We start from the raw sequence: 27,032 nt of genomic DNA, 5'->3' as shown, positions 1-27,032 counted from the left end.
CTCTGCCCACTGACACAATCCTTTGGTTATCCCCACCCTTTGATTCTCTACCCATAGTTCCCCTACTTTTTTTTCTGCACTTCGACCACTGCCCCTTCTGTCTGTGTTGCTCCTCTCCTCTCATGGGCACCCAGTGGATTAATTTTATGTGCAGCTCCTGCTGCTTGCCCCCTTCCCACCGGTCCGCCCCTCTCATGTGCACCAGGCGGGTTAATTTTGTATGCCCTTCATGCTGAGGCTTTGCTGTATGAGTCATGGATTCATGCATAGTAGTTCATTCTTTCTAGGCTGTGACAATTACACCCGGAGGTGGGCCCTAAACAGGATTGAGAGATCTCTAGTGCCCATGGTGTGCTTTCCCCTTCCCATTCCCCTTCCACTTCCCTCTACATCTAATAATACATTTATCTTGTGACACCACCATCCCACTACATTTACATTTCTGCCCGATATGGATAGGGAAAATCCGAACTGCTCAAGTTTGCCAATTAAGTCTCACTTCCGCATACAAGTCACTTTATTCATGTTGAAATGTGACTCTTGATCAGAGATAGTACTGTAGAACTAAAAGTTCCCAAGCTTAAAGTTTTCACCGTTCTATACAAAGGACTCACCCTCCAGCATAAAATGGGTCATTTGTGATCAGAAGTGCAACGTCTGAGAGGATTTTGGTGTGCATATTTTGCACACATGTAGTACAGTACATACAAGTGGCTAAAAGCTTTCCTGTGTTCCAAATGCTGCTGTTTGAGACTTTTACTGTGAATGTCTACAGCGGGGGTGTCAACGAGTAGTCTACACAAAGAACCTACTCCACCTCATTAGCGGAGAATCATAGTTCAATTAAAATGTTGAAATAGTTTGTCAAATAGATTGAAGTAGATTAACTTTGAAAGTTTTTTGCTACTTTCTGAGAATGATTGCAAGTATACTTTATTTAATCAATTAAAACATTCTGACAGGTCTCTTAATAAGATTAATAGTGTCTAGTAATTCGTTTTTTGTATTGCAGTTATAAGTGCATACAAAATGACTTGGCTCAACCTCACGCCACATGTGACTATATTGACCTAGTGATTGTCCAATCCAGTTGTCCTACAGCCCAGGGCTATACCCTCAATCACCCGTGGAATCTTTTCTGTGTTCCTGCAAGGCTCCTCGCTCAGCCCAACTCTCTTCAACGTCTACATGAGCCCCCTCGCAGCCATCGCACGCCAGCACAACCTGAACATCATCTCCTACGCCGACGACACCCAGATGATCCTCTCCCTCACTAACGACCCCGCCACCGCCAGAGCCAACATGCACGAAGGGATGACCGACGTAGCCAAATGGATGTCGAACAGCCGCCTGAAACTGAACTCGGACAAGACGGAAGTACTCATCCTGGGATCCTCACCCTCCGCCTGGGACGACTCCTGGTGGCCCCCCGCCCTGGGCAGCACACCCAAACCAACTGACCACGCACGCAACCTGGGCTTCATCCTGGACTCCTCCCTCTCCATGACCAGACAAGTCAACGCCGTCTCCTCGGCGTGCTTCAACATCCTGCGAATGCTACGCAAGATCTTCCGATGGATCCCCACCGAGACCAGGAAGACGGTCACCCAGCCGTCTGGACTACGGCAACTCTCTCTACGCCGGAACCACCGCCAAACTCCAGAAGAGACTCCAGCGGATCCAGAACACCTCAGCACGACTCATCCTGGACATCCCCCGCCGCAGCCACATCTCCGGACACCTGAGAGACCTGCACTGGCTCCCGGTCAACAAGAGAATCACCTTCCGGCTCCTCACCCACGCACACAAAGCCCTACACAACCAAGGACCAGGATACCTCAACAGCCACCTCAACTTCTACGCTCCCACGCGCCAGCTTCGATCGACCAGCCACGCCCTCGCCGCCGTCCCCCGCATCCGAAGAACCACCACAGGAGGAAGGTCCTTCTCCTACCTGGCCGCCAAGACTTGGAACTCCCTTCCGACCCACCTCCGCCTGACCCAGGACCACCTCGCCTTCAGGAAGCAGCTCAAGACCTGGCTGTTCGAGCAGTAGCGGACCCCCCCCCCAGCGCCTTGAGACCCTCCGGGTGAGTAGTGCGCTATACAAATGCTCTGATTGATTGATTGATTGATAAGTGAAAGATATGTGTGATAATAAACTACAGAGCTTCCGAGGACTCTTCATCTAGCATGCACTATCCTTAGTCCAAGGTGAAAATGTTTGAATGTCTGGGCCCAGTCACAACTTTGTATGTTTACTCAAGTTTCACTAAATAGTAAAAATATAGAAGAAACACCTCCCTTACCCTGAGTCGTACAAATACATTTTGCAGGCATTTGCACCTGCACGTTGAATGTACTCAAATGGCAACTTTTCTAATACGTGTCCATGTCCAAGAAGATAACAAAGCGATGACCGTCAGCAAGAAGACCCACAAAGTTGTAAATTTGTAGAAATTCTCAAATCTCCAAAGTTTTTCACTCCACTTGAAACAGATTCACTCTAAATAAAGGAGAGTGTGAGTGTGTAATTAGGTTGGAAAAGTCCTCCCAAATGCTTATTGAATGGTGGTTACGGGGAGAGGATTTCTCCTCCAGGAAAATATCTTCCTGGTTGACAAGAGAAAAGAAAAGACAATGTGATGTGGATGTTATGCTTGAGATTACGATGCATAAGGAAAGTATAGTTGAGGATCTTTACTTCTTGTAGATGTGCTGAAACTGTTTTCAGGGCCCCCAAAGCTCCATCTGGGCCTCCCCTCCTCATTCCTTTTTCTTTGAGTATGAGACCATTTTTTGGACACACTCTCCCCCAAAACTCCCCTTTTACAATCTCCTCCTTTAAGTCCCCAAACTCCCTCCGAACCACCCTTCTTCATTAGTTTTTCCTCATTTTGTGAAAGTTTTATGGAACCTCACAAAACTTAAATTTAACAACCTCCTCCTTCTTCACGACCCAGGATGCCAGAATCTAACCACACCATCTTCAGTTTAAGATAATTAATGTATCAAATATGTAATAGACCTTTCCTTTCTTATTGTTTTATAATAACAATAATAATATTAGTTGTAGTATTGTGTGTTTTAACTGCTTTGATAAACCTATTTTGTGATTAGTATTTAGCATAAAAAATCGAACTATGCCTTTTATGACTTTTACTACATTTCGTCTTTACCACACTACCACACTACCTCCGAGTTCCTCCAATACTTTCTTGAAACGTTTTTCCTGATTTTTCATTCCAGTTTGGAAAATTATTGTTATTGACTTCTGTCTGCTTCTTCTGGTGCTCACAGCTGGCACTCATATAGTGAAACCTGTAATTCATATACATCTTTCACTGTGCAACTGAATTCCTAATGTTTTCAAAGTTAGATAATTCCTCAGTGGGTTGTAGCCACAAAAGCAGTCAAAACCTGTTATATATTTCCTTGCAAATAGAAAAGAATGGGGTGCACTGATTTACTGCTCTCCTGTCTGTGTGTTTCATAGAACCTTTATTTGTAAGTTACATCCATTGTTGTGTGTTTTTTGCATTTGGAAAGCTTGCCAATTTAGCAAAGGATTTGTCGTTTGAAAACCTTTTATATATCAAGCTCTCAATCCACAACCATTTTCAGAGCGAGGAACTGTTAATAGCCACAAATGGCTGCTTATATAGATTTAGCACACTTTAGCTTGTAAAACAACTGTGGAATAGGTACAGATAAGCCTTTAAGACTACATGGTTTAAGCCTTGTAGGGACTGTCACAAACTGATGTCAGTGGCAAATCCCCATGAGGCATGTCTCTCGTGTTTATGTTCAGCACAGGCCTGTGGTAACTACGCCCAGATGAACCTGACTGCCATTTGTGAAGTCAAGGTGGAGCACCGCAAGGCTCAATGCAGGTCCTGCTCCAGGCCAAAGTTGAGAGTGTAGACAAGCTCCTGTCCTGAAGGTGTTCTACAGCAGATCACCTTTGCGGTTGAACTCTATTGCTAAGAAAAAAAGAAATAAAATATAAAAAGTCCAAGTGGGATTGTCCCCCTTCCCACCAACCTCGGGAAAAGGCGTCACTGTGTTAATGTGCCTCAAGGTCGCATTCCCTTTCTACATAATTTCATTTATGGTCCCTGTAGTGTCCTGCAGGACACGTTCTAGTGTTTTTTCATTTCCTGTAAGCCAGCCACTCCCTCGAGGGCTGGGCACACTACACCCCCTCACCCATCCATCACGGGTGTGACGAGTCATGTGACCCCGCTAATAAAAGGGCCCGGGTGCTCGTGGCCAGTTTACATACATACTATCCTGCGTCTATCATTGCAGCGTCATGTGGGCCTCAGGCCCAACACCACATTGGCGACGAGGCGGGTAGCTAACCCCGCATGCCTGCCGCTCGGCGCTTCATCATTCCTCGTGGGGGAGGAATTAGGCCTGGTATGCAGCACCCCACTTCTCGTCGTTCGTGGGGGAAGAAAAGGGACGTGCCTGAGAAGCGGCACCCCACAGCGTTTCCCACAGCCCCAGCGACTGTAAGGGTGATCTGATGCATCGCCGCCCTCTGCAGTCACAGAGCTGCCCCCAAATCTAGCCGTGCCCCCACCCGACGTCTGAAGCAGACTAAGGAGGCCGGAGGTCCAGGGCAAGCACCTCACCACATCGCCACGTTCCTCGCCAGTGCAGCCAGCAGGAAACATCGGGCGTGAAACTGCCGCCCCTTGCCCCAGCACAGCTACTGGGGACTGCTGTACCTCTGGCACTGGAGAAAAGAGGGGAGGCGACGCTGTCCCGGTGAGAGCCTGCCGCACCTCACCCCCGCCGCGTGAGAGGGAGAAGGGAGCGCAGATCCCGGTGAGAGCTGCCCGGGTCGAGGGCACTCCCAGAAGCCGGCGAGGAGCACGTCCGATGGCCTGCAGGGCGTGTGAAGAGCCCTGGGCCTGCGAGGACGTGGCGTCCGGGTGTCCACCCCGGTAAGGCCTGCCACCCTGCCTGCCAGGAAAAGAGCCCCGGAGAAGAAGTGCGGACCGGACAGTGCCCACCTGCGCCGGCCGCAACGGTGCCCAGAAAGAAGCGACCGACCGGAGCCCAGCCGCGTCGGCCGCCACTGAGGTCCCTCGCCACGGAGTGCGGCCCGGCCAGAGCCCACCTGAGCCGGCCGCGATGTGACCCCCAGCGGAGAGGAACACCGGCCGGGCGGAGCCCACCCGCCACGGCCGCAACAAGAGAATAGGCCCGTAGGTCGAAGGTGAGCCCGCGAGCTCTAGACTGCCTGGGGGGCCGCATGAGCATGAAGCGACCCCCCCCAAATGACTGTAGCAAGCGGAGCCCACCCGCAGTCAATTCGTGCGCCCACACACCTGCGAGAGCCCACCTCGCCGCACCCTGTCGGAGCCGTAATGACACCCCCGCCGCGCAGCGTGTGACGAGGCTGCTGTGGGGTAAAGGACACCAAATACTGCCCGCAGCTAACACACACACACACGACCCCAGGCAGTGGCTGACATGGTATGAGACTGCCGTACGAGGCCGACTGCACCAAGAGACAGTGTGCAACCACTGCCGAGGGTAACGCAGATCCTTCCCCGCCCGGACAGCGTGTGAAGAGCTGCCGGGCATCCCGAGGACATGGCAAAACTCTCCACATGTGTGCCCCATGCACAATACTACAGCCCCCCAACTAAGTGGCAGACTAGACTCACCTCAGACGGGGGTAAATCTCGCAGAGGGGCACGTCCATGATCCGTGTGTGTTGGACCCCCAGGAGCGACCAAGGACTGTCACGAGTAGCAGCCACTGCAGTCCGAGGATCAGGAGAGGGCCCAGAGGCCTCCGCGAGGCCTGGAGCACGGAGGAACCCAGCAGGGCTCCAGCAGAAACTTCAGCCACAACTGGAAGAAAGCAACACTGACACCCAGTGGCCGGTTGGCCACACTGCAGGCCAAGCACACAGCAAGCCGAGGGATAGACAAGCATTGGACAAACCAAGTGCCACAGCCACATCGCCTCCACACCAGAGATCTGGGTACGACAGCACAGCACAGGACTAGATTTTTGAAAGGGAAAACCAGCTGCAACTATCCAAACAAGGAAGGACACGCAGCCCCACCAAACAAGAGTGCCTGGGCCACCATAAAAGCCCACCGAGCCACATAGCACCTGCCCATTACACAGCATATCCGACATAGCCCAGGAGATGGGCATTTGGTTTACACAAACGAGCCTAAGGAAATGTATCCGCCACCCTATTAATCAAGGTACCTGCAGGATCATCGACCCCGCCTCAGGCAACAAGCAGTGAAAATAGCAGAATGACCCGCCTGGTACCGGGACTGTCGCTACTAAACAAAGCTGGTGGCAGAAAATATCCTGAAACCCCGAAGGCCCCCACCCTGCGCCCACAACACTCGCACAAGACTGTCACAGCGCGGATACAAAGTGTCTCAGGAACTATCCGGCACGGCTCTATCGCGCCACCGCAAGCGTCTCCACGCCCAAACAGTCAGACATGACTTGTGTGGACCACCCAGGAACAAAGGAGCCTACAAGGCTCAGCACGACAAGATACTCACGGAAAAGCAGTCTCAGCACTCCCACGCCTCGGGACCCTATCAGAAATAGAAGAGGCACTGGCTGCCAGAAGCCCAGAGCACCACGCAAGACAGCCACCACCAGTGAAGAGGTCGTCGTCACCCACCCTACTGGTGGACAACTACAAGCTACAACGCAAGCACCTCGTGGCCAGAAGAGAACGTCCACAAACGAGACCAGACGCTCAAAGGACATTACAATGCCAGAAGCACACAGGAGGTCGCACCGGTGAACCTGACGGCACAGTCAGCACCCAGGAAACCTCTCCACACAGAAACACTGCTGAACGCAGGTCGGAGAGCACACACATCTCCACCGCCACAGCGAAACCCTACGGCGGGCCGAAGACCACCAACAGTGTCCTCCCTCGCACTGCCTCCAGATGGAGTCGGCAGGGACCCACCACAGGCAAGAGAGGAGTCGCACACCCCACGTGGCAGGCCGCCACAGCACCATGTGCTCCAACAAACAGCGACACAAGACCGGACGTCACGTCGCCCAGCAAGCAGGAAACACGTCACCAAGTGACTAATCCATACAAGCACGCCAGAGCAAAGGCAGAAGCCGGTGCCACAACAGCACTGCCTCGAGGTCCACACGCAACACCCTCTGAGAAAAGAAGAAGAGTGACAGCACAGACCGGATGAGCACAGGTGGGCTGAACAAAGCCAACAAAGGGAGGAAACCGAGGACTCACAGCCAGCCAAGGAGCACACCCTGACACGCCAGACAGCCTCCAACGCGGACCGACGTCCCAGGATGCAGCGCCACGGATAGACCAAACATAAGCCGCAGCAAGCGCAGTCCACGTCTCATCCCAACGTTTTCCCAGGCGACCGTCCATCCCCGAGCGTCGGCAGTCTGAGTCAACCAGCATCCATGCTCCTGTCCTCAGGTACAAAGGGTGAAGATCAGCACAGAGTGTCCGTCCTCCCACCGCCTCAAGAGGGAGTCGGCAGTGGCCCCAAGCCAGGCAAAGGAGGATCCCCACACTCTACGTGTCAAGCCGCCACAGACACTCCATCTCAGCAAGGCGGAGGCACTTGGCTGCCAAGTCCATCTGGACATCCAACACTCCCAGCAAGTTACCACCACCTGTCATCCCAAGTCACCACATGGCTGGCAACTGCCATCACGTCAGCCGTCATCACCTGCGTCAAACATCTCCACTCCCAGAAGATCGGCGGACAGGAGTCCTGCACCGTCACCACACCAGCAGACAAAAGAAGCCAGAGGCCCCCCCTGTGAACCTGGAATACACTGGAACCGAAGCAGCAAAGGCAAGTCTATTCCATGACTCATGCACCCGTGGGAGTTTGGGAGGTCGACTAAGCAATGGCTCCTCCGCGGCCCTGCAGCTGCCACCAGCTGGCACACAAGCAGCCCTCAGTGCAGCCCTACTACAGTCCCGCAGCAACCCCGGCAACGGGCCTCCCCAGGCGGGAGAGCGAGCAGAGACTCTGCCCCACCGACAGGTTTCCGGTCACAACCCAGCCGTTCAACAAAGACAGTCGGCTCTGCCACACCTCTGTGAACTCTCCGTTAGGACTCCATCCATTTTTGTGACGCAGCCCACTACAATAAACTGTTAGAACCCACCACGGACCATCACGGATGTCAGCAAAGTGGAAATCAGGCAAGGCAGCAAGACATATCACCGTCAACGAACTGTCAGCATGCAGAGGACGTCTCCCAGCCAGCGGTCGTGTCCTGAGGCCCTCAGGTTAAACTACGGGTGCCCGCCGAGAAGGTTCTGCTGCAAGCCAAGTCACCAATCCAGGTCTGCTGTCGTCCTGCCACCTGACTCTAGAGACTGATGGACCCTGTGGTAACTAGTTAACTTTGTTTTATTCCCACAGGTTTGGACTAGCAATTTATTTGTTCCTCAATAAAGTTGGGGAGGAATGTAGTGTCCTGCAGGACACGTTCTAGTGTTTTTCCATTTCCTGTAAGCCAGCCACTCCCTCGAGGGCTGGGCACACTACACCCCCTCACCCATCCATCACGGGTGTGACGAGTCACGTGACCCCGCTAATAAAAGGGCCCGGGTGCACGTGCTCGTGGCCAGTTTACATACATACTATCCTGCGTCTATCATTGCAGCGTCATGTGGGCCTCAGGCCCAACACCACAGTCCCTAAGTTCTTGGGTCTGTCTGCAATGTTACAGCAACTGGAAGTCTTTAATGAGGCCGTACTGCACATTTTTAGCACACTACAGACTCCATCTAATGCGCCTACAGACCCCAAGAATCAAATGGGCCTCCAATAAGGGTACCACCGATGGGATGGGTCTACCTTTGGTGCCGTCTATACCCCTTGAACCTGATTCAGGTTCTGCATTGGCGGTGATGTGGACTTTGACATTGATATCGGCACCACAGAAACCTGCCGTGGTCTCTGACTCCATGCTAAATTCATTTAGATCTTAACAGAGGCTGTGCCCACTTCCTACATTTGGATGTGGCAAAACCCCTCAAAATCAACCACTGTTTATTTACCACGCTGCCACACACAGACCATGTACCAACATTTGGGCTCTGACCAGAGCCATATGTAGATAGCAATGGAGGGGAAAGGGAAGAGTCTGCCGCCACTTATGTTGAAGACAATCAAAACATGTGCTTACAGTATGCAAGTGGGTTGGATATCTTGCCTGATATTGGGCTATTAGCCTCATAAAATCTCTTGGCACTAAGGATAATTTGATTGACGTTAAAGGTTTTAAATTAATAACAGAGCTTTGGACTATACCATTTCCCGCTGAAAGGCAATATTTCTCTCCATGTGTTCCTATACCTGGCGTGTCACGCAGTTTGGTGCTTATTTTCCCTCCATGTTAAAGAACAGTAGATGTTTCAGCACCCAGGCTAATGTGCTGCATAGCTAAATACATATAAGGTCCCAAAGGCGAGACCGATTACATTGCAAATGCTTGTTTTTCTTGTCCTGCTTTTTTCCTCTTGATTGTTCAAACAGACATTTTTTGTTAATATTTAATCTAAACAGTCTTTAATTTCATTTGCATGTGTGTTACTTCAAACGTAATAATGTGGTTGTGTTATATGCATGCATGTAATAAGCGTTTTAATTATGATAAATATTTGGCATCTATACCTGCGTTTCTTCCAGAATCTGAGAACTGCGATTTTTTTGTTTTCTTTATTATCCCAAACCGTGAGATTAAAAAGAGTGTTGGTTTGTTTTGATTTCTGCCGTGTTTTGACTAACTTGTAATGTTAACTGTCAGCTTTACAAGCTTTTTTAGCCTAACTAAAACATAAGTGGTATGTGTAGTAATAAATAGTCTGTTTATCCAAGACTTTTTAATCAACACAGCTTTCATATTGTTTCATTAAATGTTAGAGCGACTATAATTCGACAAACACTTTCTAACTGCTAAATTATTTTTTAGAGATACATGTAGTATGGTATGTGTTTTTTGTTAAGATTTCGGGTCTTTTTTGATCCGTATTTCCTTAGAAAAAATGCTATCATCACTGTATCTTTTGTACTCTGTGAAAAAATTAGTTTGCGAACATTGTATTTTAGGACCTTTTTAACAAAAACTCACGCATACAAATGAATGTCTGTAAGATTTAAACTACAATAAATGAGACAATACACACGTTAAAAATTAGCCCATCTGACGCTATTTAAAGAAATCTATTTTAACTCACTTGCTGTCACTGTCCACAGCCTTCGGTCTCTGAGTCATGATTGCCAGCATGGAGAAATATTCAGAATAAAACCTACTTCCTCTATTTTTCTAAATAAATGCAGACAAAAGAGACACATTGTTTCAGTCTCCATTTATGTCTAAAAAAACAGCAAAAACGGAAATGTTTTATATTTGATCATAATCCTCGTGTATTGGAAGGCATAAATGAACCTGGTCTGTTCTGCAGCACATTGAAATTGAAGTCATACTTTTGCTGAATATTAAATTGAAATGACAATAGTTATATAACACTTCTAGGGTCAAATCCTTATTGTAACTGTTAACATTTTGCACAAGGATAAAAGGGAGCTGAGTTTAGGTTTTTGTAAAAATTGCACTGCTTACATACATCACGTGCACCAACCCATAGACTATGATTCAGCGCTTCCTCTCAGGGTATACCAACTCGGAAACAAGGAGCAGTGCCCACAGCTCCGTGGTCCTGAGCTGCGCTGTCTGCAGAGCATGGAGTTACAGAGCTAGCTTATAAACAGAGGCTCTTGGCATTGTAAATGACTATGCCTTTTATTTATCTGTTTTGCTAATTAACACATAAATAAAAGGCATAGTTATTTACAATGCCAATAGCTCAAACTCTTGTAAATGCGAGCCCTATTCTACGAAGCGGCCGCCATTGCCCCAAGCTGCTCGGAAAGTTAAAGTGCGAATGGCGCCCTGAATGTTGCAGGAAAGCATGTCGTGCCTGCAGTAGGAGAAACTCATTAAAGGAAACCGGGCTTACAGACTAAAAAAGATGAATCGTGTAACTACCGAAATAAAAGGGCAAGTCCTCAATGGAGCTTACAAATGAAGACAAGTTAGTACTAAGGAGGGACTAACAAGCCTATTAACGAATCGGAAGCCAGCATTTACAAAGCACAATGACACAAGCCAATGACAAACATGGGCGGGGCTTTAATTTCATACTCCAATGCAGCATGCCGCAGAGCGGTGCATGCGCTGCCCCGGTTAGACCTAAAAAGAGCATTTTTGAAAAGAGAGCACAGCTTCAATCCGTGCTCATTTTTTAAGGACTTGCTGTGTCTGCAGAATATTACTTGAGTGATAACTTTAGGCCAAATACTTTGTATTTTAACAAATAAATAAACATAATTTATATATTCATAAAAAACGAGTTGGTGTAGCAATATAACACATTCCCCTGTAGGTCTGAGACAGTGAAGAAGACCCTTTTTGATGTGTTCTTTGGAAATAATCCTGTTCCAGATGTCTAGAAATGTCATCATTTTGCGACATTTGGCAAATAGTTCCCCAATCTTGCTTCCTTGTGCATTGCTCCATTGTGGTCTGTGGTACTTGATTGTTCTCTCAACGTCTGCTTGGTCAGCTTTACAGCCATCTTTATACTTTGATTTTTTAATCTTACAGGTGGTTAATGGATCGATTAGAGACCACACCGTGAGTTCTCAATGACACACAACAGAAAAAGAGTGTAGAAAGTGACAGACAGGTAAGAGATACCTTTTCTAAATAGTCTTCATTTTCGTTTTTTCTTGTTGGTGTAAATAATATCTGTGCCATAAAGTTCCAGAGATAAATAGACCTCCTCTCCCGAGATAATTTGAAATGTATCTGGGTGAGTGAAATTTTGAGCAGTTAATGTAATTTGCATTGACTGAAACTTGACTCCGTTTTAACAGAAAAAAAGAATAGACTGGTAAAAATGCAAAGGCGAAAAGAAGTATATTTAGTCACGATTTAAGTAAAATGCTTGGCTTGTTTGCTCTTGTTGACAAATCTTGGACATGCTACGTGGGGATAATGATTTGCTAGCAGAAGCGGTGGTTCTGCTCTATGATGCACACTAATGTAAAGGCTCTCGTGGGAACGAAAGAGCACTGTTTCCTTTGATGAAATGAGCTATTACTAAGATTCTGGGAAGCACTATATACGTTTATTGCATTATTAATAGGAATTTTATAAACCACATGCATGCATTGATCCTGTGTGGTATTTGGAAAATTAAAAAATAAAAATCTTAAGAACCTCTTTTACTATAAGTCGGTATTGTTGACTTGAACGGTACACTAGGTCCAGTAACACTGTAAAGCAAGGTTATCTAACATAGCCCCTGGAGAATCCGGACTGTGGCAGAATTTCGGTACCAATTAGTTTCATTAACAATCATTCCATGTATTAATGAATCAAAGATTTGTAAAGTTTGGCAAATCACCTGTGACGGTCTCAAGGCACTGAATTATAGACACAGGGAGATTAAGTGATATGGCCAGAATCACAAGATGTTAATGCAGACGCCAAGACTCAAATCTGGTTCCCACAGACTTCGACGTTGGCAGCACAGGCTTTTATGACACATCCTTTCCCTTACATTTGTTTAAAGCAGATATCCTTAAAATATGTTATGATTCCGGCCCTTCATTACTTATGTTGGACAGTGCTACTGTAGGGAGCCTTACTTTTCTGCGATAGCATGCTTTATAGTAATTTGGATAAATATTACTCCAGTCCATTGCAATTGTCTTGTGATCTTTCAGTGGTTACTTACATCTCAAGCTAGAATTCTCAGGTTGTCTACATTGTCTGTTTTATTAATGTATTTATTTATTTACAGCTAGTACCATATGTTGCAAATTAGATCAGGTTTTCATTTTGAATCATAGAACAATGGAAGGAATCTTATAAATCATATTTCTTAAGTATGTCCATGCAAGAGGCTAAGAATAACAAAGACAAACTGACCTGTTGGATACAGTACAACCTAAAGTATAAAGCCAAGGGGTAAATTCTTCACAGCAGTACCTGTATTTACAAAATGTGTGAGTAGTGTATCCAGCCCTGACTTTAAACTTTGCATTTCTGGATCCATAGTTTTGTTTTCCTATTGTAAATAGAGGTCTACAGTTCCTGAAATGTAACGAATAAACTGAGCCTTTCATTAGGCAGCATAGTACCTGTGCCTAAAGCAAACTGGTGTGGTGCGTATTCTTTTCATACAGAAGTATTGGTTAAATTAGCACAAGTCAGAGACGTGTAAATTGCAAATGCATTATTGAAGCTCTAAAGACTATAACATAAAATGTTTGAATTAAGTAAGACGATAAAGGGAAGAAGTCTTACTCAGGATCATTTTGAAGAATTTTTGGGCCCCAGGCAAGACATGTTTTGGGGCACCAGGTTGCAAACAATGTTGCTGTATTTTTTTTTGTTTACCAATTTTCATATAATTCAAGCTTTGTGATTTCAAAACAGCATCGAATTATACTGTAAACCTTTAGAAATGGAGGCAACCGAAAGAAAAGGTAATTGTTCAAGCTGTCTGGCACACGCTAGCCTACGACTACCAAAAAGAAAGCTTGAGGTAGCATTGATAAAGCCACTTCTTTTTTTACAGCATGCATCTAGTTTTTTTTTCTTGTGCAATAGTTTGTGGAATTTGTCTAACCAGCTTATTCCTCCACTTGTAAGAAAGCACTAGTAAATAGTTATTGGTGTAATGTATACATTTAAATATGACATATGCGTTTAGTGCTTGGAATTGTAGATTTGGTTACTCGATTTTCGTTATCGCATATAAATCCCTAACACAACTGCCATTCTGGCGGCAGCGGTGAGAATGAAAGCACTCCCCTGAGGATTTACAGCACTCCATTGGGTAAAAACTGATATGATAAATGTCTCCTTAATCTTCTCCGCCCTTCTGTCTTTTTTCTATGTGTACACTTCTTTGGCTAGAAAGTGGCTAGAATTGGGCATGTGCAGGAGAAGGACAGGGAAGCGGCGCGAATGGAATAGTAAGACCGGTGAAGTAGCGGGACATGGTGGAAGAGATAGGGGGAGATGTAAGGTAAAGTAAGTTAAGGTAGTTGGAAAGAAACCAGAGTTGTAGATAAGGAAAAGGGAGGTAAATAAAGAGGTGGGGACATAGTCAAGGTTTTAGAATGGAGTAAGCCGTTCTGTTCTTACCTGAAAACTAGGCAAGGATTTTATAGCTGGCGTTAACTCACACTGACGCAAGAGTTTATGGATGTTGTGTAGACTTTGTGATGAAATTTGAGCGATGAAGAGCTGCAGCTGCAGCTAGGTGTATGTTATATGGTCTTCTACCTTCTTTTATTTTTTTTATTTTTCTTTGTTTCTTATTTTATTTGGTCTTTGATATAAAAGAGTAATTTCATTCTCACTTCTTCTTTATAATCTCTTCTGTTGAGACTAATCAAGAGCGCCATGCATGTAGTAATGAGCATAGGATGATGAGATCACAGGAGCAACTATTTCTTCACCGTAAGACTATGCAGCAATACTCTACCACACAGTATGCTACATATATAGGGTGCATGATTAACAAACTATTCCCAGGTGCAGCTGTCCCATGAAATGTACTGTGTCTACTTTGTTTTTGCTGGCTTTAGGACTCTGGGCACTTTATCACTGCTGACCAGGCTAAAGTGGATCTGCTCTCTCTCTAAAATGTAATGGTGTTTGCTTTCTCTAGGATTGCCATTATTTGATTTACTCCTACTTCCCTAGTACAGTGCACTAGTTGTGCCCAGGGCCTGTAAATCAAATGCTACTAGTAAGCCTGCAAAAGACACACAAATGATGAATGGACTGCGTAGCAAATCAAACATTCACCACCAACCAAGAGACCTCGGTTAAATCCATCATTCTTTTGCTCACCATTCCACGCCAGTTTAGAACCAGCCATATGCAGAGCTGTCTGACCCTGTTACTCTTGGGCACAGTCCTGCCAAGTCAGGTCCTCCTTGGACCAGAAACAAGCATCCTGGGACCAGTTTCAGGGTATCACCCCTTATCAGCCAGGCTAGCTTGAATCCAGTGGCACAGTGAGCCCAGGACCCACATCTGGGTATACCCGGTGCACTTGAAATCAGAAAGCAAAGGACACAAATGATTTTCCTTATCATGTGGTAGTCTTTGAATCAGATAATGCTTGGAGTACTAATATTGGGATCAGATGTCAAATAATTGAGTGGATCATTGGGCTACATCTATCTACTCCTCTTGGCAGCAAACCCATTCCCCCTTTGTTGAAAATCTAAAAATCCCAAAGTGCTCCATTTACAATGCACAGGACTGGAGTTTCGGGCAAATTGTCACCATCTGCATGTAGAATAGAATTGCTTTTGCAGATGCTGCCTCGTCTCCATTCCTCCTTGTAGTTCGTATTTCATTGGCGAGGTATTGGGGCTTTCCTTTCTGGACGACCATGTTGAACTTGCTCATGTGTCATTCTTGTCAGCCATTTGGATTAACCTGCATGCCGTTTTAAGCGGCTTATCATAAGACAGTCTCTGAAATGTTAGAATGGCATTAAGATTCCTTGTTTATACTATGTAAAGCAAACACAATTTTTGAGCAGACCTTCTGCCTCTGGGAACCCTGTCTCTATAACTAAACAGGGTAGGTTTTGATCAAGTTCACATTTTTAAAGAATAGATGCCTTGATTGCGAGAGTTGGGAATAAAGCAAACTGACTGTAAGACAACTTGTAGTTTTACAGATCACCACTGGCTTTGAACCCCCCCCTGCTGAGTGTATTGGGCAGTGGCGTCACTGGGGTTGGTGTCACCCGGTGCGGGTAACTCATGGTGTCACCCCCTCATGACTTACCGCATGGACCACCTCTGTTGGAAATGTACGGTGCTAGGTACTGTCTTACTCCCTCTAGCTCCCTCTCTCTGTCTAGCTCCCTTTAGCTCCCTTTCTCTGTCTTACTCCCTCTAGCTCCCTCTGTCTCCCTCTCTCTCTGTCTTACTCCCTCTAGCTCCATCTCTCTCTGCCTTACTCCCTCTAGCTCCCTCTCTCTCTGTCTTACTCCCTCTAGCTCCCTCTCTCTGTCTTGCTCCCTCTAGCTCCCTCTCTCCCTCTCTTACTCCTTCTAGCTCCCTCTCTCTCTGTCTTACTCCCTCTAGCTCCCTCTCTCTGTCTTACTCCCTCTAGCTCCCACTCTCTCTCTTACTCTCTCTAGCTCCCGCTCTCTCTCTTACTCCCTCTAGCTCCCTCTCTCTCTCTTACTCCCTCTAGCTCCCTCTCTCTCTGTCTTGCTCCCTCTAGCTCCCTCTCTCTGTCTTACTCCCCTAGCTTCCTCTCTCTCTGTCTTACTCCCTCTCTCTCTCTTACTCCCTCTAGCCCCCTCTCTCTGTCTTGCTCCCTCTAGCTCTCTCTGTCTTACTCCCTCTAGCTCCCTCTAGCTCCCTCTCACTCTGTCTTGCTCCCTCTAGCTCCCTCTCTCTCTTACTCCCTCTAGCTCCCTCTCTCTGTCAAGGGCCCTCTAGCTCACTCTCTCTCTGCCTTACTCCCTCTCTCTGTCTAGCTCCCTCTCTCTCTGTCTTGCTCCCTCTGGATCCCTCTGTCTCCCTCTCTCTGTCTTACTCCCTCTAGCTCCCTCTCTCTCTGTCTTACTCCCTCTAGCTCCCTCTCGCTGTCTAGCTCCCTCTAGCTCCCTCTCTCTCTCTTACTCCCTCTAGCTCCCTCTCCCTCTGTCTTGCTCCCTCTCCCTCTGTCTTGCTTCCTCTCTCTCTATCTTAATCCCTCTAGCTCCCTCTCTCTGTCTAGCTCCCTCTCCCTGTCTTGCTCCCTCTAGCTCCTTCTCTCTCTCTTACTCCCTCTAGCTCCCTCTCTCTCTGTCTTGCTCGCTCTAGCTCCCTGTAGCTCCCTCTCTCCCCATCTTACTCCCTCTAGCTCCCTCTCTCTGTCTAGCTCCCTCTCTCGCTGTCTTACTCTCTCTAGCTCCCTCTCTCTCTGTCTTACTCCCTCTAGCTCCCTCTCTATGTCTAGCTCCCTCTAGCTCCCTCTCTCTTGCTCCCTCTGTCTCCCTCTCTCTCGGTCTTACTCCCTCTAGCTCCCTCTCTCTCGGTCTTACTCCCTCTAGCTCCCTCTCTCTCTGTCGTACTCCCTCTAGCTCCTCTCTCTGTCTTCCTCCCTCTAGCTCCCTCTCTCTCTCTTACTCCCTCTAGCTCCCTCTCTCTCTGTCTTACTCCCTTTAGCTCCCTCTCTCTCTATCTTACTCCCTCTAGCTCCCTCTCTCTGTCTAGCTCCCTCTCTCTCTGTCTTGCTCCCTCTAGCTCCCTCTGACTCCCTCTCTCTCTCTGTCTTACTCCCTCTAGCTCCCCCTCTCTGTCTAGCTCCCTCTAGCTCCCTCTCTCTCTCTGTCTTACTCCCTCTAGCTCCCTCTCTCTGTCTAGCTCCCTCGAGCTCCCTCTCTCTCTGTCTTACTCCCTCTAGCTGTCTCTGTCTAGCTCCCTCTCTCTCTCTGTCTTACTCCCTCTAGCTCCCTCTGTCTCCCTCTCTCTCTGTCATACTCCCTCTAGCTCCCTCTCTCTGTCTTACTCCCTCTAGTGCCCTCTCTCTGTCTTGCTCCCTCTAGCTCCCTCTCTCTTATTCCCTCTAGCTCCCTCTCTCTCTGTCTTGCTCCCTCTCTCTCTGTCATGCTCCCTCTAGCTCCCTCTCTCTCTATCGTACTCCCTCTAGCTCCTTCTCTCTGTCTAGCTCCCTCTCTCTCTCTCTCTCTCTGTCTTACTTCCTCTAGCTACCTCTGTCTCCCTCTCTCTGTCTTACTCCCTCTAGCTCCCTCTCTCTCTGTCTTTCTCATTCTAGCTCCCTCTCTCTCTGTCTTTCTCACTCTAGCTCTCTCTCTCTCTCTGTCTTCTTACTCCCTCTCTCCCTCTAGCTCCCTCTCTCTCGCACTTTAAACCCCGGGGGGGGCAGGACCCCCCCCCCCTTTTACACTCTCTGCCGCTTTCATGTGGTTTCTCTTTTAAAGCTTTTCAAGATGCAAAAAGAAATCTGTGTACAAGGCACCAGCGAGTTTGTAGACGTGACAATTTTAAGATATGAAACAGCTAAAGTAAAAGCTAATTTCCAAGCGGTTAATACCCCCCCCTCCCCGCCCCCCCCCCTCTTTAGCACCGTTTCTTTTTCCATATAAATGGGGGGGCCCCTCATTACTACACTTTTCAAACTTTAACTAATGAGAACATTTTAATTTGAATAGGTGAGAAAATATCTCGGTTCGCTGTTGTTTTTAAAGCGGATCGAGTCTCTCCGAGGCCTTCGGGTGCGGTGCAGGGGGTGCCATGTACAGAGGCCTGCTGGGGGGGGGGGGGGCGCAACCAGATGGTGTCACCCCCATGTGAGGGTGTCACCCGGTGCGGTCCGCACCCCCCTAGTGACACCACTGGTATTGGGCCACTTGCAAAGGGCTTTATTAATAGATTTAGAATGGGCTCTAGCCGTTACCAGTAGCCTTGTGATTGGTCTGAGTGTGACTGCAACAGGGAGCCTGTGCATGCTTCTCACCAGATTGTGCAATGCAGCCTGGTGAGGAACATGCAAAGTGTGCCTGAACTGTTTGGTCGGCCCAAGAGGGCGGACCAAACAGTTCATGCTCCTTTTTGGAGTTCAAACCACTCCTCCCCTGCTCTGGCCAGCCCCGCCCCACACGACACACATGCCACTGACTGCATACAATAGGAAAAATAAAATGATATGCTATTGTAATTTTATTTTTCCTTTTTGCTCAGTGGGGCAACGCTCCTCCCCCTTAGCAGAGGAGACTGCACTGTCCATCACATGTTATGTGCCCCTTTTGGGCAATACAGCTGTTCCAGCGTATTTGCCTGTCCTTGCAACAGGTTCTCTAACCAGATACCACTGCATTTTACATTTTTCTGCAAATATTATGAAATCTAAACAAAGAGGTTCCACTTATAAAACCCTATAATTTTTCTAAATGCAGACCAGTACTGTGTCCCTTTGCTGGTGCTAAAGGGTGCTGAAGTTTGTTTCACCTTAGGATGTTTTTTAAAATCTGTTGGACTTTGTCGCAGTTCTGTTCTTTTTAGTATCTTTGCATTGCTATAATAACTATTGGTACATTTTATGATTATTTATATATGATCTTAATCAAGTTTTCATTGATTGTCGCGCTACAGTTTTTTTATGCTGGAGCATGCACAGTAGACAACATGATTTCCTTGCCTGTGAGCTTTGAACCAGGTGAATGGAGATGCCTGTGGTTGCATCATTAAACAGTCTTCAATGGTTAACCTCACTTCGAACCATCTTCCTCGTTGAAGTGTTGTGAGTCAACCACTCGCACCTTGCTAGTAAACTTATCATATCAGCAGCTTTTCTCAGAAATGAGCTTCTGTAACATGATGTCCTGTGTGCGTTTGCCAGGAAGAGCCCTACTGGTGATGCCACCAGCCAGTAACCTGTTGTGTTAGGGCAAAGAGTCCCTGTTGGTGAAAGCATGAAATGTATGGTGTTCATTAAATCATGTTATATCAGCCCAATAAATGCACTCTAGCTTTAAATCTGCATTAGCTGCAAATTATGCTCTGGGAGCAATAAAATGTGAAAGGTGCTTGGAGGCCATTTTGGTCAAATGCTTGAGAGTGATTGATTTCCCGTGACCAGTATTGTAGCCAGTTTCTGGCGTGCCTGCTGCAGAGCAGTTTTGTTTGCCCCACTGTTCAGAGCAGCTGAATTTACACTGCAAGTGAGAGTGCATCAAAAGAAAAGGCAGTCGCTTTTAGCATACTAACAGGGGGTTGGACTTCCACTAATGCACTATATGTCTCATGTTTGGGCATTCACATATTTCAAAATGTTACCGATGTGATTCGAGGAACACTGCTACAACAGTAAACTGATCGGTTCAATTGTTGCTTCTTCTTGTAGTACTCTGCTTACATCAGTTTTAATATGTTTTTGCACATATTGCCTTTTCCTATTTGTAAACTTTAAATACTTGACAGATTGCCTCTACATTTTGTGTACCAGTTGCAACCATACTATTTCGATTTAAATTAAATGTGCAAAGAAGTATGAGAAACCTTCTTGTAATATGATTGTGAATTGGGATAACAAAATGAATTCGTTATAGGAGGATGGGTGTTTTTTTGGGGGGGTGGGGGAGTTATTCGACGGTAACTAGAAGCCAGTTGCTTTGCTAATCTGCACAATATGACTACAGCTCGTTTGTGCACCATAGCTGACTCTCCTTACCCACTACATCCATGTGGGAGACCAATGTAGGGGCCTTAAAGAGACAACCTGTGGAACAATACTGTAATAGATCTCAAAAGGCAAGAAGACGCCATCAAACAAGGCAACATTCCGGAATGGCTATTGCTGGTGAATGTGGGAGGTGCAGGGCTAGCTAAAGAGAGCTGGGTTGTTTTCTCTACTCTCGATAGCCCATTATCTGTCCTTAGCACTCCATTAGTGCATTGTATTTTTGCTGCTAAGGTAGGGCTAGAAATGTGGTCAGCTTTCTACTGTAACTACTCTCGTCATGGAATAGATAGGAAATGTAATGCTAGAAGGACATTTCTGTCCCATGCCAGCATTACCCATCCCCTTTACCAAAGCTGTCCCGGAGCCAGGAAAGGTATGGAACAGCAGGGGTACACCTTGCTGCAGGCTTCTCTGGCACGTGCTCATCTCTGACCCCACCGAGTGACTGCCCAAACTCACATTTTGCACATGAAGGCACATTTATGGAATAAAAAAGAGGCAGGCCTTGGGTTCGTTTTGCACATGGGCATTTTTCTGCCTGTGTAGGCGCAGATTCTCAGACGTATACTTCATTTATTACGCATGCGAATATTTTGATTATTCCTGAGAATTGTTTGTTTCTTCATCCTTGTGAAGGACCATAAGTCTAATGTATGTTTGCTCTAATTGCAGTGCTTAATAGATATAATTCTCACGCTAGGGAATAGCTTTATAAGACTGCCCCCATTTCTCTGAAACAAGTCCATTCACCAGACAACTCTGCAAATATTTATAAATACGAAAACTAGGAGACTTGCATGGTAAAATGAACCTTGAAACGTGTAGGATTTATGGATCATTATTTCAGCACCAGAGACTCTAAGTCTAGCAGATATTATGCCAGGTAAACTTCTAAATTTCATATTTACGAGGGAACATGCTCTTTGTTAAAGTTTACACGAAGGCAACTCGTTTAAGTGCCTTGAAAGCGACCTGCGGCATTTGTAGGCGCGTTGTACAGGAGGCGGGATTTTCCTCGGATTTACAGATCACACGCCGTGGGCGAGCTTGGGGACCTGGAGATAACATATGAAGCCGAACCACTTACAGAGGCATTAATTAATCATCAGGGATAATACGTTTCAGAGCGAGACTGTTTTCCTCAGCACTATTCCCCAGGCTGTTTGAAAGTTGTTTTTAAGAGAAGCTGCCGGTTCTTTTGGCGTCAGTAGTGAAATGCTTCGCTCTGATCTTCTTCACCTGGTTTTAGAGCGATGCCCGTCTGCATTTAGGAGCTGTAAGGCTGGTGTTCTTTTCAAGACTTGAGTGGGGGTAACAGTAAATCCAGGGACATCTAAAGGATTTTGGGGGCCCTGGGCCAAACATATTTTGGGGTCCCCTCTTCGGAACGATTTTGAATTTATGATCCAGTTTCAGCTCTTTCAAGACCTCTTTGGACAGGTCATTAAGTGCACAGGCCGACTCTTCCACATTCTAAAGGTGTTTACAACCAGTATTTTGGGATAGCGAGGTGTGTTTTCAATATTGTAACACAGCAGCACTAATATTACTGCAAACAATCTTTGTGACCCCCCCTCCCATTTCTCATATGTGAGATCCTGCTTTGTTCTAAAAGAAAGTTTTCTCTGAATGTTGCATGAAACATAAACACGTCTGCCATAGAGTCCCACACATCACCCACATTGCAAACAAATAATATTTAAAACCATTTGTTGAAGAATTATTAACTGTCATGAGGGTAAGACTCTGCAGAACAGAGTTGGCTGTATCGGGGGCCCCCTGAAAGGCTGGGGCCCTGTGCCAGAGCTCACTTTGCTCATGCATTAAAACGTCTCTGAGTAAATCTAAAAAAAAGTGAGGGTCCTATTCACAAAGGTATCTAGTAGTCCTCCAACAGTTTGTTTTACGTCCTTTTACATGCCTTTGTGATTAGCTGCAGATCATCCTCATAAATATTCATGGACAGTTACTACAAACAGATAGGACTGTGCCCGCTTTGAAATTTTATTAATTGGAAGTTGGATGTTTCAGCAACTCACAAAGGCATTTAAAAGTGCTGAAAGGCATACTCCTGGAGTAGTGCCTCCCATCCTTATTTGTGAATCTGTAGCTGCTGGGCCAGGACGAATGAGGAAGGTTTTGCTGTTTCACGAGAGGCAGGCACCATGGCCTTCAGAAGGGCCCAGCAACCTGGGGGGAAGAGGAGTAAAGGCAAGCGATTGACGTCTAGTTTGGAGAGTGCGAAAGGTCTGGCCCCTCTAAACCAGGGGCGTAGCTAGACCCTTTGCCGCCCGTGGTGGTCCCTGCATTTGCTGTCCCATGACTGCCGCAGGTTAGAGCGGAAGGGAGGCTGCCACCCCTCCCTCCTCAAAACTAGTGCCACCCAGGGTGGACCCGCTTTCCTATACCAGTGCTCTAAACAGGTTGAGGTCTGCCATTGGACTGATGAAATGCTGACCGATCTATGCCTGTGCGTTGAGTCTTTTGGCTGCTCCTGTGGTAGATGAGGGCCATGCTCCTCATCTCTGAATGTATGGTGGTGGGTCCTGTGAACTTGCCTAGATCTAGTTCCAGTAGTGACAAGCAGGTACTTTGGAATAATGTGCCAAGTTGAGCAATAGTAGGAGTGAGAACTCCTGAAATAGTTGTCGTAGTAAAGCTAGGGTGGAAAGCAAAAATTGAACAGTGATCTATTGTCAAATAGTTACACATTTCAGTGGAGCCCTTGCAAGTCTTCCTTTCAAGGAAATCATAAGGTACCCTGCCTCATAAAGACAGGCAGCAGAAATAAGCGTGAACCATCTGTATGAGAACTCCTCCTCCTACAAAAACAGTCTAAGGAGGACACTGAAATCCTGACGGTGACTTTAGAGGTTCAGACAGATAAAGCTTTAGGTCATGACTCAGCACAAGTTCAAAATTGAAATCTTCCCGAAAGAAAATAAATCAGAAGTGAGCACACAAAGTTCACTTCATGTTATATCGAGGAACATCTTCATAGAGGGCGTACCAGGAGGAGCTCAGGACATACAAATCATTTTCAGCCAATTCACTCATTCTGTCAGATGGAAGCCAGATGATCCACCACTGAATCTACATTGAACCTGTTGTGTGGGTCATAGGAACTGTAGCAGCAATTCCCCATCAGACATCCTGAAACAAGGCCACTCTTTGGAGGAAAAGGTGAACCTGATTAAGCTGGCCCATACAAAAGTATATCTGGAATTCTAGAGCTGCAGGTTAGGTTACTCTGTAAAGAAGGAAATAAATTAGATGCATAACTTACAAAGTACCAGTGAGGACATCCCTTTTGTATAATTTTGTCAGGCAGGAAAAGAAAGTGATTGCTAAAAAACCTAAAGCTTTTAGAGAGGCATTAAATTTGAACAAAAAAACAGATCTCCATATGGATGAGTCTAGCCGAGAAAGTGGTAACCCAGGAAAACGGACAGGCATATGTTGGGATCAAGCAGAACACAGAAGAAACCATCAAAGGAAGCCCGGGCATTGGGGTGTTAGTCTCCTCTTGGAAAGGTTAGGGCTTAAGTAGGGGTCGGGAGGGGCAGGAAGGTTTTTAGTTAAGATTTAGGAATGATAAGGTTTTGTGATCCTTTGTGGGGTAGGATGCTACGATATCCCTCTCTGATAACCTTCTTTATTTTTAATTGTTGGGGTAGTTTTTGGGGAGAAACATTCACTGAAGAGGGAATGCTCTATCTGTCAGGTTCTATGTGTTTGTCCCCACACATTAATGGCCAGTGGATGCACATGCTGAGGCAGGTACTTGCCTTTCTCTCATTTAAATGTGGAAAACTATCCGCTTTAAAGCTAGAGGACTCAGTGTACCGGCTAAAAGTCTGGCAGTCCTAAATATGCTTTGTGAAACTAAATTTGATCTTTGCCTATTACAATGAGCCCGCCTTCTTAGAACGGATTACTTCCAATTCAGATCTAAGAGAAATACAGACAATGACCTTTGAGAGTCTCCCAGCTTAAGCATTCATACAAAATCAATACTTTTTCTCAGGTCCTCAAAAAATGGGGTTGGGGCGGCTTACAACTTTTTGGCCACAAAGGTCACCTCTGGGGTATTGGCATCACCTCAGATGAAGCACAGTGCTCCCAGACATTCCATACACACTGGAGTTTCCCAAAATACACAGAGTAACTCCTGTGCACCTCACAATAACCAAGGGTAGTTTCTAACAATGGGCAATGTCACAACGGTGGAGAAAGTGGTTGGCCGAGCAATAACAGGGGACACCTTTAACATAGTTAAGGATGCGGTGAATGATAGGTCCACTTTGAGGTCAGCACACAGCAGGTTCCATAACAGAATACAGTAGTTAATGGTTTGGTAACTTCGTTCTGAGCTGTGCATCTTGCCTCCATTGACTATTCATTTTCAAAGGCGTGTAAAACATATGCCAGGCTGGATTGCTTCCTACTCTAAACATCAGTGTGCCTGCTACCTGTTCAGTGAACAGGTGGTGGAGGTTCATTGCGGGGCTAAAAAGAGAGGTCATTTAAGGACGACCTTGCTTGGAGAGTTAGAGAATGATAAAGAGGGATTAGCGCTCTATATGATTCATTATAAGCTGCACTTAGATTTATAACAGCCTCTTAAAGAATTGGCAAATTTAAAGCAGAGCTTCATCAAAGTTTGAATGACCAGCTTAGAGAATTAGAATGAATACCTAAGAGAACAAACTATTGAAACATTTGAAGGAAAATCAGTGTTCAGCTCTGAGGCAAGGGTTTTAGATGTGGATAAAGCAGAATGCGCATTACTTAGTCTTAAGCAAAAATACTACAGTGAGGGGTAATGAAGCTGACACCTGCTGGCCTGCAAACTTAAGGTAAAGAAAACAAAAGGTAAAGTGCAGTAGATAAAAAACCCATATGGCCTCTTTCATAAAGGCAATAAGCAGATATACAGAGCTTTCAGTGATCTTTATAGAAAATTATGCAAGTGCGAACCCCGGCCCAAAAAGGTAAGCTCTAAATCTAAATGTATTTGATAGTTCGAAACATTTGTTTCATCACCAACACATACATACAAACATTACTATTCCAATACAAGCAGACCAAATATATTGCAATTCAAAATCTAAGAGCATACCGCAAAATTAGTTCATTAGTTAAAAACAAGGGGAAACCTGCAACTCATATGTAGAGATTCCTTAGGTACAGACAATAGCACCTGAACTATGGACCTGTAAACCTTAAAGAAAATCACTGTGTGAGATGGGGATGTGTCCTTCGAGATGGCGGGGCCTTGTGGCCAGAACCACCTAAGAGGAACTAATGCATCCACTCTCACCAATCCCCCTCCTTCTAAAAACAAGCCTGCTGGGGTTGGTGCCAATGTCTTGGAGTGTTTATCCAACCCATAACAGATGTCTACTTCTAAAAGCCTCCCAAAAATAACCGAGCTGGAAATCCACTCTTTGCAGTGGTGTCCAGCTCGTTATTCCTGCCACTGTGTGATATCGGCTCCTCACGGGGTGATTGTGCGAAGGGAGCTTATATTGTGTGACACAGTTACACCGAGTGAGTTGGCTGGTCTGGTTTTATGTTTAGATTTTACAAAACCTTCCCTGATGCACTGGCTCCAAACATTCCCAGATTCTTCAATTACTTGGTTAAATGTTGGTTTCATCAATGTGGGGCCTGTTTGCAGTTTATCTCTTCAAAATGCTTATAGACATTCTAGGTGCTAGATTGGCCAAATGCCTCCTATTCATGACTAGATTGCCTTAAAACAACCCTAAATTGGGTATTTTATCCAGTAGGAGATCTGGTTCAAGTCAAGGAGCGGTCACGCAATAGAGCTACCCCGTCGGCCCCATGGTACACGGACGAACTACGCACACAAAAACAACAGTGCCGGAATAGAGAGAGACACTGGCGGAAAGACTATTCACAGGAATCCAAATCCCTCTACAAAGAGTCGGTAACAACATACAAAAATCTCATTGTCGTGTATTTCTATAGGTTCTGAATCGATCCCCCTATTCCTGACCCTATTCTGGTTAAGCTACCTAGCTAGTTAACTAACAGTCAGCCCATGAGGCAAGAAATTCCCCATGATGCAGATACCGTTATCTGACGCAGTCACACTACGGCACAGGAACGTGGTATCTGATTAGGTCATAACGCTTGAGATCTAATTAGACAAGCGATATTCCTCCAGCCCCTGATAAGGCATACGACGTTCTCATAACAAATCAAACCTATGACAACCTGGATAATCCGTGCGGCCATTGTTTTGATTTCACAGAGAACTTTAGTAAAGAATGTGCTAACGAGCAAGTCGTATGACATCTTTATTGACGTACCTATGTCCATCCTTACGTCAATCCCGGCACCTTTAAGGTATAAATATTGCCGACCTTGCCCTATGCAAACACACGCGTGGTGACAAGACGGAGCAGCCATACTTGCCGAAGCCGAGAGCAGAAGCAGACCCCGCAGGCAGCAGCCCCGCCTTCCTGACGCGCTGAGAGACGCGCTGCTATCTCAAGCCGAGAGACCCAGCACCGGCGCTTCTGGGCAGCCCTCGCAGGCAGCCTGGAATATCGAGAGCAGAGAAAGAGATACCATTCCTCATTCATCCTAAATTCCAGGTACAGAACTGAATAACCCCTCCTAGAGAATTCTTTAGTTATTCACTTGGCAAAAACAAACTTAAACTAAACTGTAACTTTCTA

The 27,032-nt window shown here is 46.2% G+C and overlaps 1 protein-coding gene across 1 annotated transcript in view; it reads left to right on the top strand.

Annotated features, from left to right (window-relative positions):
- The window catches only part of KLHL29 (kelch like family member 29), a 1,176,991-nt gene that overhangs the window by 82,441 nt on the left and 1,067,518 nt on the right, over positions 1 to 27,032 (top strand). Inside the window, 1 exon segment of the mRNA XM_078647716.1 lies at positions 11,683 to 11,764. The gene's annotated coding sequence lies outside the window, so the exon portion shown is untranslated.

This window comes from Lissotriton helveticus, chromosome 6 (genome assembly GCF_964261635.1).
Source record: "Lissotriton helveticus chromosome 6, aLisHel1.1, whole genome shotgun sequence".
NCBI lineage: Eukaryota > Metazoa > Chordata > Amphibia > Caudata > Salamandridae > Lissotriton > Lissotriton helveticus.
Note: the sequence above shows the minus strand (reverse complement) of the source record. Positions and strands in the feature narration are given on the sequence as shown.